This window comes from Prenolepis imparis, unplaced genomic scaffold (genome assembly GCF_030444845.1).
Source record: "Prenolepis imparis isolate NDT839.2.m4 unplaced genomic scaffold, iyPreImpa1.0 SCAF_13, whole genome shotgun sequence".
Lineage (NCBI taxonomy): Eukaryota > Metazoa > Arthropoda > Insecta > Hymenoptera > Formicidae > Prenolepis > Prenolepis imparis.
This window is the reverse complement of record NW_028141171.1, coordinates 3,819,083-3,837,781: the sequence shown is the minus strand read 5'-3', so window position 1 is coordinate 3,837,781 and position 18,699 is coordinate 3,819,083. Positions and strand designations below refer to the sequence as shown.

The 18,699-nt window shown below is 27.3% G+C and overlaps 2 protein-coding genes across 6 annotated transcripts in view; one reads left to right on the top strand and one right to left on the bottom strand.

Annotated features, from left to right (window-relative positions):
- The window catches only part of LOC145944805 (neuropeptide CCHamide-2 receptor), a 51,198-nt gene extending 47,760 nt beyond the window's left edge, over nt 1-3,438 (bottom strand). For 2 of the 4 annotated variants that reach the window (XM_083053364.1, XM_083053365.1), the window contains exons 1-2: nt 3,163-3,438; nt 2,776-2,865 (exon numbers count right to left, since the gene is read on the bottom strand). The gene's annotated coding sequence lies outside the window, so the exon portion shown is untranslated. Of the gene's footprint in view, nt 1-2,775; nt 2,866-2,931; nt 2,974-3,162 lie in introns of those variants that run through there. The other 2 variants (XM_083053367.1, XM_083053366.1) reach the window with 2 other exon arrangements.
- A 2,153-nt stretch (nt 3,439-5,591) lies between these two features.
- The window catches only part of LOC145944804 (neuropeptide CCHamide-1 receptor-like), a 74,210-nt gene continuing 61,102 nt past the window's right edge, over nt 5,592-18,699 (top strand). The window contains exon 1 of one of the 2 annotated variants that reach the window (XM_083053357.1): nt 5,592-5,809. The gene's annotated coding sequence lies outside the window, so the exon portion shown is untranslated. Of the gene's footprint in view, nt 5,825-18,699 lie in introns of both variants that reach the window. The other variant, XM_083053360.1, reaches the window with a different exon arrangement.

Here is an 18,699-nt window from a genome sequence, read left to right as displayed (position 1 = left end):
AACTTATACCTACATATATATAATTTTTTCACATCTCCTCTCACATATATAAAAAAATTGAATGTTTCATATAAGGATATTTTTAATCATTTTTTTCATATAAGAATATTTTTAATCAATTTTTTAATTATGTTAAATATTATAGAATGTCGCGCAATTTAAAGACGCAAGCAAAGGGATAGAACAATCGAAATAATAATGATTGCAAGAAAATTATAGTTATCGCGAATAATGATAACAACTATACGTTCAAATATCAATATCTCTGTTGAAACTTTCTGCTTGACATAGATGACAGGCGCCAAATAATGCTCGTTGCGACAAGCTTGAAAGCATCTCCACTTCCCCCTTCCCCCGTGTCACCTAAAGTTGCTTAACATTAACCTAGTTATTGATATTGTGCCTGGAAGCACTGTCTATAATAAGTGCTTTCCGTTCCACGTGTATTAGCGCAAAACGAATTAGCACGAACAGAAACGAATTAGCACGTTTACCTTCTTAATGACATATCGAAAAATCCCTACTCTCGTATATGATGTATTTTTACACATACACAGTTGGAAAATTTGTGTTTTCTTGTTAGAAACGGTCCCCGTTAAAATTTTTGTGTTAAATATTTAACACATTCATGTGTTAAATTAACATATTGCTGTTGTGTTAATTGAACTCAAATGTTAAATTATTAATATAACTGAAAAAAAGTGTAAAAATAACACAATGTGTATTTACTTTTAATTTTACACAATAAATATGTTCGATATTATTAGTGACAAGATTTATCTGTTAAAATTTACAGAAAAAAAATGTTAATTTTATTTTATAATATAAGTGGGGATGATAAAATGTAAAATTAACAATTTTTTAAGTTAATTTTTACATTAAAACTATGTTAATTTAACACAAAATTTATTTTAAGTTTACTTGAAGTTTGCATTTATTTTATGTTAAAATATTAACACAATATTCGTGTCATCACATTTAACATATCCGTATTATGTTAAATGAACACAAAAATTTCTGTGGACCGTTTGGGACATGTGATATTTGTTAAATTTAATACAAATTTTTCAACTGTGTATTTTTATTCCAAATAAAATAGAGAAATCTGTCATGTTGCGATCATAGTTAATTGACGTTTAAAAAATAGTTTCAAACTCTTTCTCTCTCGTTCTCCTTTCCTTGTATCGTGTGTTTTGAAAATCTGAGAAAATTTATTATTATAATATTCGGAGCTAGCTGATTAAATTGTTCACGAGATAGAATTTTCTCGTTCGATAAACGATAGATCCGGGTCGTTTCGCGAAAAAAGTGTGATAAAAGCAAGGCCTACTTATATGCCCATATAAATGACGTAGCAGATGAATCCTCGAGTAATGGAGTCTAGGTGCCAAATGGATGAAACCACTTCTAATTACTACTAACTACGACGTATCGCATTTGCATAACAAAATCACATTTATTATTTCTATTTACACAATTGTATACTCATTAATCCAAATAAAATATTGTATAATAATTACATTAGTTTTGATGACATATTATAATTGTGTAAATAGAAATAATAAATAAAGATAATAAATAAAGATAATAAATTTTTTTTTATGTAAATAAATAATTTTCATAAAATTTACAATCTATTAACATGTATTAATGTAAGATGCAGAGACAAATTCTTTACGCTTATAATATCTCGAATAAAATACAGCTTTATCAAGAGCTGCGAGAATCAACACGTTATGTGAAACTTAAAAGAGAATATTAAAATTAGTCAATTAATTTTTTTTATTTTGTTTAAATTTCTTTTAGATTTATTATTATCTGAAAAACAGAAAAGCGCGCAAAAGTTATATATTATATTACAATTTAAGATCGTCTCATATATTTGAATTCGTTCATCGAGATAATAGATGATGAATTGTGAGTCACATTAAATAATAATCAAGTTCTTCACAAATTTAAATAGTACATATATATATAATTCTTTTTTCTCATTGCGCATGCACATGCATTTTATCGAACGAGTGATTATTTTAGATCTCGCCTGAACATATACAACCAAAGATAAAGGATAGTATTAAACTATTTTTACAAATACCTAAAAATATATAAATATTAAAAATACGTTTACATAAAAATTGATTTCAATATAATCTTTATTATTCTCACTTTGCTTTTTATCTTTTGTGATAAAGACAATTTGACATGTTAATTGATACGCAATTAAATTACTTCGAATGTTAAAAATAAGATTTATTTGATTTAACATTTGATTTAAGATTTTAATTATTAATTTTTGTTAACTAACACTGTATCTATCATTTAGTATACTGTAAATAAATTATGTAAATAATGACAAATAAAACTTTATTATGTTATTAATTATTATACATTTTTTTTGTAATTTACTTTAAAGCATAAATCATTACGCAAATTTTTGGAAAATTTTATTATAATTTTTAAAAATAAAATTATATGTAAAAATAAAATTTATAAAATTTTATTATAATTTTATAAAAGTCATACTATACCGATGTGAGAAAAAGATAACTATCAATTATTATAGTATGCAACTTCCAATATAAAAAGTTTGCGTTTGTTTTTACATATTCTATACAAAAATAAATTAAGTCTAAATATACATACATTTAAAATTTAGATAAAATTAAAATCTTGTATACATAAGAACTTTCGTTTCTCTCGTCCAATTTATTTTTCAGCATCTTGTCATTGACCGAGGCTTTCGCGAACAAAAAGTAATTTTCTGAAAACGCTTACCTGATAAGCGCTCTCTTTCCTCACTCTTCTATTTTACAAAACTGGCGCGTTTTCTTGAGATCAAGCTAAATTGAGTTTCGACAGTTGTTACTAGAACACAATTTTGTTACGTTTTAATATATATAGTTATTTTTTTATTATGCGACATACATTTACTTTTTACTTTTTTACTTTTAGCCACCTCACTTGTTTGTTATCAAGATTTTACAATTGTAAATAATAATATAATTAATAAATCAGATGAAAACAAATTTAAAAAAATATATAAAAATTATTGTTGAATTACACGCGTAGAATAAAAAAAAAAAAAAATGCAAAACACATCACCATAAATTTTGAAAAAATGCCGGGGGGGTTTGTATAATATAATATTATTTAATAATATACCTTAAAAACCAATTCTTCCAGAAAAAAATTCCGCACGTTCGATATGTTAATCTCGATATCTAGAGATCTATAATTTGTCAGGGAGGAGCGCGTAATTCAATCGAAACGTCAAAACTATCGAATAAATATTAATAATACACACTATTATTATTATTATTATGAAGCTTCGCACCGTAAAGGGAGGTATACATTACGGATTATTTTTATATTATTATTATATTTTATAACGGATCTTTTGTATGATATATACAACAACCCCGGGTACCAATTCGGCAGATCGGGTGCGCAGCATAAACTGAAGGGAATCTCGGATTCACACGAGACTCCACGTCCGCTCGACGCAGTCGCAAAACAGCTGCAGCTTAGTGCTCTCCCATCTCTCTCTCGCTCTCTTCATCTCGTCGTAACCTTCTCATTTGTCTCGCTTCATCGTTCTTCGAGGTGAAAACGGAATCCCACATTTTACGGGAAAGATAAAGAGCGAGAAATGTTTACCGTGCGCAAAGTAAAGCAATCGCTAAACTGCATATCGCGATAGTCTTTCGATTAGCGCGATTTTATAGTTGAATCATATACAGGAGAATGAGATGTTAAATACAAAGCGGATTTACATAGATAGGTAAGCGCTTTACCTGTAGCTTCATCGGCGATTTACAAAAGCTTCTTTTTTAATAGGATTAGAAAATGTATATAAATAGATATGAGAGAAAGAGAGAGAGAAAATCTCTTTGTGAACAAAGAGTTTTACATAAAATATTGTTTTTATGTAGAAGTATTATATATAAAGAACAAATATAACATAACTTTTACCAATCATTTCTACATCACAAGATACATCTCTGATGAACTTTAATCTTGGTAATATATGTTACAGAGGCAAAAATACTGATTATAAGAGTCTTTATTTCTCGTTTCAAACATATATTTTATATAAATATCTTAAAAATAAAACGAGAACATCGATTAACATAAGCGTCTTATTATCTTCAATTTTACAACATTTATCAAGATGATTATTATCGGATGTATATATATGTCTGTTAATATAAATAATTATTAATTTTATATTTTTTATTTGCCTAGAAGTATTATTAAAAAGTTTTATTATTTTAATATTTAATATAGAATTTTATTAATTTTTTTTATAATGAGAAATTTTTTTATTAATATTATTAATATAATAATTTTTATAATAATTTTTATTAACATTATTAATATAAGAATTTTTTATTAATTATAATAAGAAATTTTATTAATATTAATATTTAGTATTATATATTAATATTATTAAAATTAATTTCTCGATTAAAATTTCTCTGGTATTACACATTATACATACATATGTGACAGGATTGTAATATTACACAGAAATTTCGATTTGATTTCGAAATCCCACGCTTATAATCCTGCATTTGCAATTTGTTGTTTGATCTGTGCTTGTCAAATGTACATTAAATTTACCTATTCAAACTGACAGCAAATACTCGAATAAATATTATCATGTGTATCTGTCGATCATATCTTGGTCATCGTACTCTCTTAAATAAAATCAGTGTATTATCACTATATAAACAATAGTTTCAGTAATGAGCAAACAACAATCTTACCGAGAAAAATCAATTAGTGATAGTGATTAATTTTTCAATGAAATCGTACTGTTGTAATAAATGAAACATAAAATGGAGGGAGCAAAGTGTGAGCATTTTCACTGAAAATACTTATTGATCTTCGGTAAGACCTTGTCATTACTTTAATCGGTGACATTTTAAAAGAATAAGGTGCTTACCATCAAGTGTAGACATACCGTACAATTACACATATAAATCCATTTTCAAGTAAACATTCCATAATTTAAAACTTACATATATTTTTAATATTTTGATATTTATAGATAGTGTAATTAAAATAATTTGTTAGACATTTAAATAAGACGACAGACGTTTTCTTTGACAAGTTTATTAAAATGTTTTTTTTTTCTTATAACAGATAATATTAATATTATGAATTAATGCCCTCGCGCATTTTATTAATCCAAAGAGGTAATTTAAATTTTATACGCGGTTCGCGAAGCGAATCCTCTTATGTCATCGGGTTCGTCGAATGAATTAAACGCGTCATCGCTAATAAATTATTTGTGCGATCTCGAGTTCTGGGCGATTTTGATATCAGTTTCCGCTGGATATCCTTCGCACCGACGAGGGACTTCGAGGAGGAGATATTCTAGGAGAAACGATCAATCGCCACTGAACTAAACGTTCTCGGTCATTTGGCGTTCAGTTTGCGAATCCACTTGAACTCACAATTAGAATTCCCACGATAAGTGAAACGGTCAATCTGGCCAGAGTCGTGCCTATACAGGAGTCATCCGCGCTTACACTTTCTCGTAGAGAATCGTCCGTCCCATCTTCTTCTTTCGGTCCCGATTACAGTCGAGTGCGGAGGTGATGTCAAAGCACATCACCCTTCTCTCGTTGCTCCATTTTGACGGGCTCTCTTGTGCGTTGTCGGTATTTTCGTGTTCGTTGGATGTTTCGATTTCCGCGGATACGATTCGAAAACGTCCCTTTGATTGCGCTTCCCTTGATTGATTACACGTTGAAGTACCAGTGTAAACGAACGTGAACGGGAAAAGACGAGACGAAGGAAGGTAAATGATGCACGGGTACGTTTTCTTAAAGAATTCTTTTTTAGTGTTTTTTTTTATTTTTTCCTCGTCGTTGACTGTATTGATTTTCTTTTTACGAAAAGAATTTTCTGATTTTTTTTTCATGCAAGATTGAGCAATAATAGAGTTTATGTAGTTGGTCGGTACTGACTTTCCGTAAAAAATAATTGAGAAATGCAGAAATACTTTTGATAAAGTCAGCTGAGGATTTTAAATTTCACTGAAAAAATTGCATTCTTGTTTTAAGAATTACCCACTTATTTTTAGAATATCCTGTTTTAAAATAGGCGCTGAAAGAATCCTTTTACCTTAAGAAGGGAATCCTCTAAAATTTAGTATCAGATATTCCTAATTTATAAAAATGTAAACACACAAAATGGAATTTATTTTTACATTAACAAAAAAGTACATTGTTTTATAGCACACACATAGATTGCAATATTTTGTTTTATCATTATTTCTAAAAATTCATTATTTATTGTATATAAAAGTATTAAATATTTTTCATAATGCTTGATAAAGAATTTATTAAATTTATTAAAGTAAATGATGAAGAAGAGGATATTTAAAGACATATGTATAAGACGTATTAAGGAGAGAAAAGATGATGTTGTAAAGCCGAAACCAAATCATTTCAAAATTTTGGATAAAATAAAGTTTATTGCAAAATATTGACTAATTTTTAATTAATTAACTTTAATATTCATAATTAAGAAGAGAACTAACAATCTTTATATTATTTACATCTTTGTATTCGTACACAATAATGATAAAAGAAATTTTTAAAACAAAAATTTAATCATCTTTTTACTGATAAAAAGCATAAATAATATTTTAATGAACAAATAAAGTTTTTTGCAAAAGAATATAAATTTTATAATAAAATAAAAATTTTATTATAATAATGTCTATAATCCAATCCTTTTTTCTTAGATTCGAATTCATGCTTTAAATAAATTTAATATTTTCTTTTCTATTCTCAAGTTTTCAACTTATATTAATTTATGTTCTTCTAGAAAACATTATTCTTAAATTTTAATTAAGCTTAATTTTGCTTTAATTAAGTTTAATTTTGGTTAGTTTAATAACGTTTTGTTTGCATCGCGTCTGCGTCACAAGTAAACAATTGCTAACTTAAGTTTAACTAAGGTTTAACTGATCTGCTCTCAACGCATATAAAACTAGGTTTATGGATTAAGGAACGTTCTGTTAAACTGCAGTTTTTGAATCATTGTTGAAAAACTGGCTCTTAGAAATATCTGTTAAGAGGGATTTTATAGTATATATGTATATACAGCTCTCTTACTTGGAGAATACAATTTTTCCGATGCTTATATGAGCGTCTCGATCGATTTGACTCAATTTTCCTCTCTCTTGTTGCGCGACGATGTCATCTAACAAATATAGAAAATCTCTCACTATACTGTTCCAATACATTTTGTATCGCTATTTCAACTTGAATATATTTTGCCATCGCGTAATATAAATATCTTACCGTGATATATATAAATGTAATTACATTATCATTTGATCGCGTATGTATCTTTCGGAATGGCTTCAAGGCAAATTGAGCTCTTTGCAAATTGAGTTGCAAATTATCGTATCGCATATTGCAATTTCGAAATGACGTAATTTGCAAAGTGTATTTATGTCAGCTGATCAGCCATAAAAAAATTGAAATTATTTCTGTTACCTTCTTTTCGCGAGATCGATGAGGATAATAAATCTGGACGTGATAATTCTATGTTTGAGAGAGAATGCGAGAATGAGTATTGAAGTATTTGAGATGAGCAATAATAGCATTTTTCAGATTATTTGCGAATCGTTATAGGCCTATTTGATCGAGCATAAGACAAACAGGGCTTTTTACGGCGTATACCTTATTTCGGTAACAACATATATAGTCTAGAAGAATCTTGAAGAATATGCTGCTCGATGCAGTATCAGAGAATAATGGGACAATTACTGGGAAAGGGAAGCTCGCCTGTTATAACAAATTTTCTTTCCCGATAGGGCACGAAAATTTGTTCGTTCGCGTAATAGAAAAAAAAGTTTGACAACAAATATATAATTCTGGTATATTTATCTGTATCAATTATTTTTGAACGATACCAGGTCTATACTCAGGGTTGGGCAGATACTTCAAAACAAAATATTTAAATACAAGATACAAGATACTTATTGATATATATTTACATACTATTTAAATACTTTGGTTTTGACATATATTTAAATACTAATTGTATTTAAATACATTTATAAATACTTTTAAATACAATTATTCTTCAAATTTCCTGATTATATATTAAAAGTAGAATTGTATGAAAATAGAATCAAAAGTAAAATCAGCACTTTGAAAGAGAGATAAGTTCATTTATTTTAACTTTAAACTTCGTAAAATAATAATAATAAAAATAATAGACATAATGGCATATATTATATAATTTATATATTATATATAATAGCATATATATTATAGTAATTTAAGTATAGGTTTTTCAATACAGTATACATAGAGTATACTCTATTTATTTATCATCACTACAAACTATAACTTTGGTAATTCTTATTGCCTTTTAAAAATATCAATGTTTCAAACATTTTGTCAGATAGAATGCCACGAGTAGGCGAATGTATAAATCCCGAAAAAAAAAAAAAAAAACACTCTCTACAGGAGCAGAAGAACATAGACTAGTATCAAATTTTATAAACGCCTTTTTCACACGTGGGATAATAATGTAATTACATAAATACATTTAAATACAAGATACATTTAGATTAAATAATTAATTACAAAATTCAAGATACTTGATTATTCGATATTTAAATACTGTATTTAAATAAGATACATATCTAAATACGTATCTCAGATACTTTAAGATACATATCTGCCCAACCCTGTCTATACTTCATAGACAGGCAGAAGTGAAGAGTTCCCTTTCCGTGTAATTTTCATAAACGGTTTATTTCGAAAAAGTGCACATTTTACAGGAGAGATATATACGTTATATATTTTCTCGTGGAGCTGTTATTTAGCGAGGACACGCAAACGCTGGCATGTGTCGCATATAAACGCGAAACAAACTGTAATGTACTATTTACTCAACTTGCGAGACCTTGCAGTCAAAGCAAAAGTTAAACGCCGCGAAAAGGAATGAAGAACGCAGTATATGCATTAACTGCACTGTTTCGTCGCAGATTTATTATTATTATTACGTGCAAAAAGTTGAGAGGCAATGCAAATTTTTAATTTTTCGATAAAGTGGCTGTTCGATCGCTTTCTTCTACATTAAAATAATTGAACATTGGTTAAAAAAAAAATTTGGCTAGAAGAATTAAACGTCATGGATTTTTGTGTGCACGCATTAATTTTTGGAACTAATAAAAAATAAGTGCAATTAATTAAATTATTAAATTTAATTCTAGATTCATCAACCTCATATGCGAAAAAGAGTATAATAGCAGTGGTTTACTTTTGGTGTACAATCGTCGTATAATTAAAAAATTTTATTATACGATAAATAATTTAGTAAAAAAAACAAGCTTTTTATAAAATTTACATTAAAAGATAAATATACCAAAAAATATAATACAATGTAAAATGATTTCTTATAAGAAGAAAATAATATATATGTGAATAACATTTAATTATTCTCCTTTCTTCGTGCAACTGCTTTTTACTTAAACATATCAGCTGAAAAATACGAGAAGGATTAAAAGAAGATTAGTGAATTTGTACTACATACTTAATGCTCGGCAGAGTACACTCGCGTGAATTTTTTACATTTTTGCTGGGACTTTTTTTCCTCATGTAAATGCTTTATAAGCTCGAAGCGACATATATTTCCGCGCCGGAGAAAAGTTGACAATATACGAACTTCGAAATAAAATCACGCGTATCAAACTTCGGATCGTAATATATTCCCGAATAAGGATTTTATCGTAGAGAATTTCTTCTCTCCCATATATCTTTCTTTTTTAAATTCTCTACTATTTCCTTAAATTCCCTAGACAGCTATGTTAACAATGTGATTATACGAGATAAACTGACATGATATATCGTCTCACACACACTGCTCTCGATTATTTATACAATCTCTTTTACATGAGAAAATACGAGTTAAAATATTTACTATATGTACGCAAGCTTTTTCATGCTAAACAGCTGACGATTTTTCAGCTTATGCTTCATTTGACGTTTTCTGCGAACTGTCGATCTGTAGGATTCTTGAATTTTCTTGCGTTCGATCTTTCCTAAGTCTCTTTTCTTAAAAAAAAAATATATATATGCATATATATATTTCTCTTTTTTTTAAAGTTAAAAAAATTACAAATTATATGTATACAAGCAATGTCTCGTTACATAAAATCGTAATAATTTATTAGATTAAAATTTGTGACAGATTATTATATGTATCGTCTATAATAAATTATAAAATAAAAATTAAAAGATATATATGTGATACATATCTATCATAATTTTACATTTAATTTTTCATAGTAGAATGTTTTTTCCTTCGATATTTTATGTTTATATTAATATTTTATTTCCAGCTCTTTATTCTTCAATCATTCAATTTCACTCAATTAAAATTATTATTAAAAACTATTATTAAAAACATTTATTAAAAACTATTATTAAAAACATTTCGCTCAATTAAATTATATTCGCTAAAAGTATTCCCACATAATCCGAGTTTCAAAAATAGATGATTCTTTCTCTTTTCTTATGCACTGAATTATACTGTGAATGTGTATATATATGTTATTTTATCAGGAAGTACTTAGTTACTTTCTGATTGTCTCTTTGTCGGTAAAATTAAAAAGACGTAGTAAAGAGATTACAAAGTTTTAAGAGTCTTTCTTTTCTGGAGGAATATTACATTTGGTTTGGTTTCTTAACATTTTCAGAACATTCTTACGAATTAACGAAGCGAGACCGTACATTCATGCAACAACTGTTTTTCACTTTTTATTTTGTTACGGAAAATATTATACAGTTTCATCCCTAGTTTGAGACGATAAAAAGTCGAACAACTGAAATAACAATTTGTAACAATTTGTAACGTTGGATGTTGCGCGATGTAAGATAACATCTTATAAAATTTAACTCGAAAATAAATCGGCACAAAATGTGTCACGTGAATCTGACAAATAGATATTGCACATTAAATTTCCGAGTTTCTCTCTCTCTCTCTCTCTCTCTCTCTCTCTCTCTCCCCTATTTAGACAGGTTTTTAAACTTTATTCGATCACTTTTGTGTGTAAGGTCTGTTTTTGTTCTTAGATATAGAGTCTTCGAAAAGATGGTATTGTACTTTTCTCGATAAAGATTTAAAATAAAAGTAAAAGAGTTCATGCTTATTTTAATATTAAGAATTGAAAAATTTATTTATATCTCTTTCTTCTTTTTCTAACAAGAATTAATTAAATTTTTGACAATTTAATTAATGTTTAATCAGCTACATTTATAAATAAAAATCTAATTGTAGATTTTATCAATAACACATTTTTAATGTTAAAGATTAAAAACTTTGCGATAAACGATCCGATCGATATTTTCACCGAAAAAAGCCGATTCCAAGGACTCTGCCATAAAACTGCACATCTCCACTTAGGATCTTTTTCGTCGTTCATGGCGATTTTCAATAACAGGATTTTCAAGTGAATCGAGAATTTAGCATAATTCTGTCAATGGCTTCTATTGAGAATTTTTATCGAGAATTTTTTGTAGGATTATAAATTCTGTAGATTTCTTATTGAATAGAAAGAACATGTGCAATGCATTCTATATTATATAAATAAATATAAATATATAAATATATATTGCACATCTTTCTCAGATTATATGTATATAATCTTTATTTTACATATATATATATATATATATATAATACAATCGTATGAAAAAATCGAGAAGTATGTTCTGTCATTAAAATAAATGCAATTTTTAAAAATATTTTTTAAATGTATCCTTTGTGTCGTCGATTAGAGATATAACATATAATTGTATAAATTTTATTCGCAGCATATTGACTTGATATTAATTACTTTCCGCTAGAAGAATATTGCCACCAATATTTAATGGGAAGATTGAAGAAAGTTTCAAAATATCATTTCCTCTCGACTCAAGCTCGATCGAATTGTGTGCTCGTTTGCTCAAATGCAATTTAGAAACGTGCTTAAAAGTTTCAACGGCATTGATGTCGTTAACTATTCAAATAACAACGGCAAGCAATTTACTAAGCAAATTTTTGAACTAAATGCATTGTTTTTCAATTAAGGCTCCTGGCTCCTTTCCGACCATGTCGAAATCGTGACGTCAGAGGCGAGAAAATACACGCTAAAATTTCTTAGATGCCATTTCGAAATAAAAAAATATTTCGATGAAACAGCACTTCAGATGGCTTTAGCACACTCTTAAAAAATCCCGAAAACTACTCTTTCCCCTTTATAATCAATCAACAGCTGTAAAATGTAATATTATGAAGCCCAGTCCGTCTGATCTTTGCACATGCGCAGTCATTCCGCATGTCAAAGTCTGATATCTCGATCATTTTACAGATGTTGATTGATTATAAAGGGAAAAGGATAGTTTTCGGGGATTTTTAAGAGTGTGTTAAAGCCATCTGAAGTGCTGTTTAATAAATATCTTTTCATTAAAAAATGGCATCTAAGAATTTTCAGCGTGTGCTTTCTCGCCTCTGACGTCACAATCCAATATGGCCGCGGTGAGCACCCAGGAGCCTTAAAAGGCATCAATATTGACAAACTGTTTAATTTGTGTAATTTGTATTAATTTAATATTGAAAAACAAATACGATCTATGTCCTCTCTCTCTTCTTTCTCTCTCTCTTCTTTTTTCTCTTTCTCTTTTTTGCTTTCTCTCTTTTACTTTCTTTTCTCTCTTTCTCTATCAAATAGATATGCACATACACAAAAGCCTGTGAAATAATAATAATAAATCTATAATTAGCAAATATGTTTTACATCTGGCTTCAGCAAAGGGATTTTGTTATTGTAAAAAGATCGATAGAAAAGTATTTCCTCTCACGCTTCGGACGTCGTTGTATTAGCAATTTAAAGAGAATAAAGTAGAAAAAAATCATGGTTCACCAATATAGTTTGAAACGCATTTTATTTCCATAGAACTTCATTAAAAGTCAATTTACGAGAAGAACCGCATTAAATATCTAATTGACTCTCGCTAAAGAGAACGGCCTTTTGGAATAAAGCAGTTAATAAACATAACCATCATAACATCATTTGAAATAATAATAATAATATAATAATAGTAATAATAAAATACAAAGCAGTTATGAGTGTAATATAATATATAAAAGATTGAAATTTCGCGATAAAATGATAAAAATTGTCAATATATTTGGAAGAAGATTAATCTTAATCGCGTTACTTAATGATTGACGGCTCAAAACTTCAGTTTGTCATTTCTTTTCTCATTCGTAAACGATACATAAATGACACAGGATGTATCGTCAGATGCGGAGAATGTAATTTTATTTTTCTATCTCGGTTTTTTGAAAATTTTAAAGCGAAATCGTCCTTAATAAAGAGCCTTTTGGGGAAGATGGAAATGGACGCGTACATTCTAGGACGCATCGAGAGCAACTACTTGCTCGAAGGATTGCGAAAATGGTAAAGGATCCGTGTAAATAGACATCGTTCCGATGCGTTGCTCGCAATTCTACACGGTTACACAATCAAAGGATCGAGCACTTGGCTGGCATTTAGTTCCAGCAGCCTGTAGTTCCTTCGAGTCGGCAACGCGGTCGCTTAAATACTTGGACGGATTACAATTCCACGAACGTTTTCGATCATAGGGTTCTTCTTTGACGGTATTCTCGAGAGAGAGATTCGGAAAAATTGTATGATATAGATAAAATAATATAACAAAAAGTAATAAGACTCTCGTGATAATAATACAATCAATGAGGCAAAAATAAATTAGGCAATTAAGATAATATATAGTTATTAATTAGAATTAATACGTATTTTATATATAAAAAATAATTATATAATATATATATTACTAATATTTTAAATTCTATCTTTTTCAAATTATTTTAATAATAAGTAATACATCATAGAACTCTGTATGCATTATGAAGCATATAGAAAAATGTTATTTCGATGTTTATCCAATGAAAATAAATAAATCCTATTGATAAATATTAATGATATCATATTATGTTGCCAGTTGCCATTAAGATTTTCCATGTCACAATTATATAATATTAATTATATTTGTAATTAATCTTTAGACGCGCGCCAAATTTTGATATACGTGAAACATCTCACTGTATTTCTTAAATAAAATCATTTTTGGGTAGCGTTTAAGCAAATAAATAAAAATAAAATACCAGTTGATGTTATTCCTTAAGTATTAATTGTAAATTTACATTTTACATGTTAAATCATTTTTTAAATTAATTAGAATAATTAAAAAATTAAAAAAGTAGAAGTTACAGGATTTTGCTATATAATTCATCAAAAAGTTTATATATAATTTATTTAGAATTGTTATATAAAAAATAATTATAATATGTAAAAATATATATTATATTAATTATTTAATTATATAATATAATATAATAATAATATATAATATAATAATATACAATATAATATATATTATAATATAATAGACATATATTATATAATTAATTATATAATATATATTATTTGAATTATATGTATAATATATATTATTTTGCATTCTTTTTTTGGAGTATTTGAATAAATGATATGTGTGTAGAGCTGCATCACAAAGCATATAAAATAGTGTATGTGTGTGTGTGTGTGTTATTTGGGTGTTTATCCGATAAAAATATATAAATCTTCCGATATATCTCGCGCGTTTCATTATAAAACTCTTTCTTTCTTTATCTCCTCATCTCCGACTTATAATCAAGCGCGCCTCGAGGACAGTTTATCGAGTTTTACATAAACGTAGCCGAGAGTTTGCATGATATATTACTACGTCGCATGCCCGACTTTCGCAAAATTATCGTTTATTGTCACATCTCGCGGCGAGAGATAATATACGCAATAAAATTAATATTAATGAATAAAGATGCGTCACGTTGTAATTGTTCCCGGTAAAATTCATTGTTCTGCATTTTGGTCAACCGAGCGACACCGTAACGAAGTGTTTACATAAACCGGTAATATTCACCGGACTCACTTAAGTTAAGTTACGCGAACGACACCCATAAGAGTATACGTAAACGTGACGAAACTACCACTGTACCTCTATTTAACTATCTCTTTAGTATCTCATACACGTATTCGCGTAATTAAATGCCGTGCAAATGTGAATACGTTCGCAGGAGGATAATGAAAAGGTGGGAACTCTTGAAAAGTTTGATTTATTTAATTCTCTTTAGAAGTTATATTTAAAATGATTAAATTAATTAAATTAAATCATTTGCTTATTTTATAAAATTTTAAAATAATATTAAAGTAATTTTTTCATATTATGTAATAATTATTGCACATGCACTTGTGATAAAATTCGAGATGAAGAAAATACGCGCAATCTTGTTCAATTGATTTCTAAGAATATGAAACACATGTATCATAACAGTTTGTCGAATTTAATACCGAGTGAGTGGATAATTAGGATAATTAGGCTAATGTTGCTATTATCGGGAATGCGATCGGGAATTCGATGATAATTAAGGTATCATACATCGAATACGCAAATTTGATATCCTGGAATTGCATCAATTTCCTTCGCATGTTGATTAATTGAAATTAGATAGTATAGATCTATTGCGTGTTTTGTTTATGCATACAAAGACATCTGTATTTGTAGAAAATAATTTCTAAATAATCGTACAGAATAAGAATAAGATACGCAATTTTTAATAAAATATAAACCTTTGGTTATCCGAATTAATGAATTTGCTGCAATGTTCCATTATACAAGTAAATATGGATGGTACATTAATCATACTTTTTTTTAGTATTTTCATCACGACTCTTTTGGTTCAAATTTAATAGAAAATTTACTTGGGGTTAAGATCAAGAAACTGATAATTCGTTGCAATAAATCTTTAAAAACAGTTCGTAGTAACAATTGCTACACACAGAAGGTTCTTCAGATTAAAAAAGATATAACAAATATAATTCTGCTTCTATTAACTATATAAACTAATAAAATAATAAATAATAAAAACGCAAGTTATTATATTTATAATAACAAATTTATATTACATAAACAAATTATTATTTTTAATTATTTTTAATATAAATATTATGTTACATATTTATGATTCGACACATAATGTTGCTATTTAAAAGAGAACAATTTTTTCGTTCGCGAATTTTTATATTTGATAAAATAATATTGAAGTAAGAGAGATATTTTATCTTCATTATCTTCAAACAATATTTTATTAATGCTGATGCTAAAGTATCAATGGGAGATTTTCGTTTGTCAGTAATTTAAACACTACCTTATCTACGGCGAAAATAATCGGATAGAAACGATCGATGATGAAACGCAGCCGGCTTGGAAGGGCTTGTGCAGAATGTATGTATGTGTCATCCGATAAATTCAAATGTTCCTTGCTCTACTTACGGTACACGATTGGTACAAAATTTTATAGAAAGGTTACCATTCTTTTACATCTTCCTATTCTTTCTCTGTTTTATATATATATATATATATATATATATGTATGTGTGTATGTAATGGTATATGTCTATATTATGTATGTACGTGCATTTTATTGATGAATTTTTTATTGTTACCGGTGATATATATAACTGATGTGAAAAACAGATGCAGTTTATATTTGTATATCAGTTGCCGTAGATCGTAGTAAGTAATGGAACCACTTTTATATATTTTATTACATTTTTTAAATTATATATTATATTATAAACTTAAATGAAAGCCGAATTTTATCACTGGAAATTTTTGATCATAGCAATTTCGATAGAATATTTGATATGAAAAATTTAAAAACTGCAAAGAATGCAACGTCGGGTCTAATTTACCCAGAATAAATATTTTTAAATATTTAACCAGAATAAATCGATGCCTAGAAAACGTAAATTCATTTTTTTACAATATTCTATTTTTCAAGATAATGCTACTTGCAGCGGTACTAAAACTGATGCAAAGGCAGTTATACTTAATTGGGCAGAAATATAGATTAGATGGCCAAGTGTGCCACAAGTTATATATTGGCATATTTCTTATTTTTATACATACATGCACATTTTACATGCGTGTTAATTTTCAATGTTTTACTTTTATTTTAATAAATAATCGCTTTTATACGTAAATTTACTATCATGTTTTATCAAGAGACACGGCATATCGAATTCTGCCCAATTATATATAGTTGCCCTTGCATCGCATTTCATCACATGAGCTTTATATACGTGTTCTAGTGATCTAGTATAATATAGAGAAGTCTGTGAATGAAACAATACTGGTGTGAAAAATAAATAGTGAAAATGTTAAAACAAGAAACATTTGAATGAAACAAGAAATTGAAAATATATAATGTACAAATATATATCTTCTTTTTATTTTCTTTCTTAACATTAAATCAATCTTATATCTCTGGATATATATTTCTATTATAATCTACACATGTGTTTTAGCTAATATACCAAAGAACAAATTTGTTATTGTTTTAAATAAATAAGTATTCAATAAATTAATATATATAAATAAATTAATATTTTTTTACGAAATATTTATTTAAGAATTGATCTCTGCAACAGATCTTCAGCCTTTCTCTCCAAGTTATATCAAGATTGTTTACATCAAGAGAAATAAAGAAATATATAAATTTTATTTATTTTATTTGCCAAACGAATAATTTTAATTTACGATCGATGACTAAATTCTTCTGAATAAACTCGTTCATGCTGAAACCACCCTTTATTAATCGTCGTATCAATTTTTTTCATAATAAAACATGTTTTAAATCTCAGAGTTTCGTATATATACTTTTTTATATTTTTGTGTTTTAGCTAATATACCAAAGAACAAATTTGTTATTGTTTTAAATAAATAAGTATTCAATAAATTAATATATATAAATAAATAAATATTTTTTTACGAAATATTTATTTAAGAATTGATCTCTGCAACAGATCTTCAGCCTTTCTCTCCAAGTTATATCAAGATTGTTTACATCAAGAGAAATAAAGAAATATATAAATTTTATTTATTTTATTTGCCAAACGAATAATTTTAATTTACGATCGATGACTAAATTCTTCTGAATAAACTCGTTCATGCTGAAACCACCCTTTATTAATCGTCGTATCAATTTTTTTCATAATAAAACATGTTTTAAATCTCAGAGTTTCGTATATATACTTTTTTATATTTTTGTGTTTTAGCTAATATACCAAAGAACAAATTTGTTATTGTTTTAAATAAATAAGTACTCAATAAATTAATATATATAAATAAATTAATATTTTTTTACGAAATATTTATTTAAGAATTGATCTCTGCAACAGATCTTCAGCCTTTCTCTCCAAGTTATATCAAGATTGTTTACATCAAGAGAAATAAAGAAATATATAAATTTTATTTATTTTATTTGCCAAACGAATAATTTTAATTTACGATCGATGACTAAATTCTTCTGAATAAACTCGTTCATGCTGAAACCACCCTTTATTAATCGTCGCATCAATTTTTTTCACAATAAAACATGTTTTAAATCTCAGAGTTTCGTATATATACTTTTTTATATTTTTGTGTTTTAGCTAATATACCAAAGAACAAATTTGTTATTGTTTTAAATAAATACGTATTCAATAAATTAATATATATAAATAAATAAATATTTTTTTACGAAATATTTATTTAA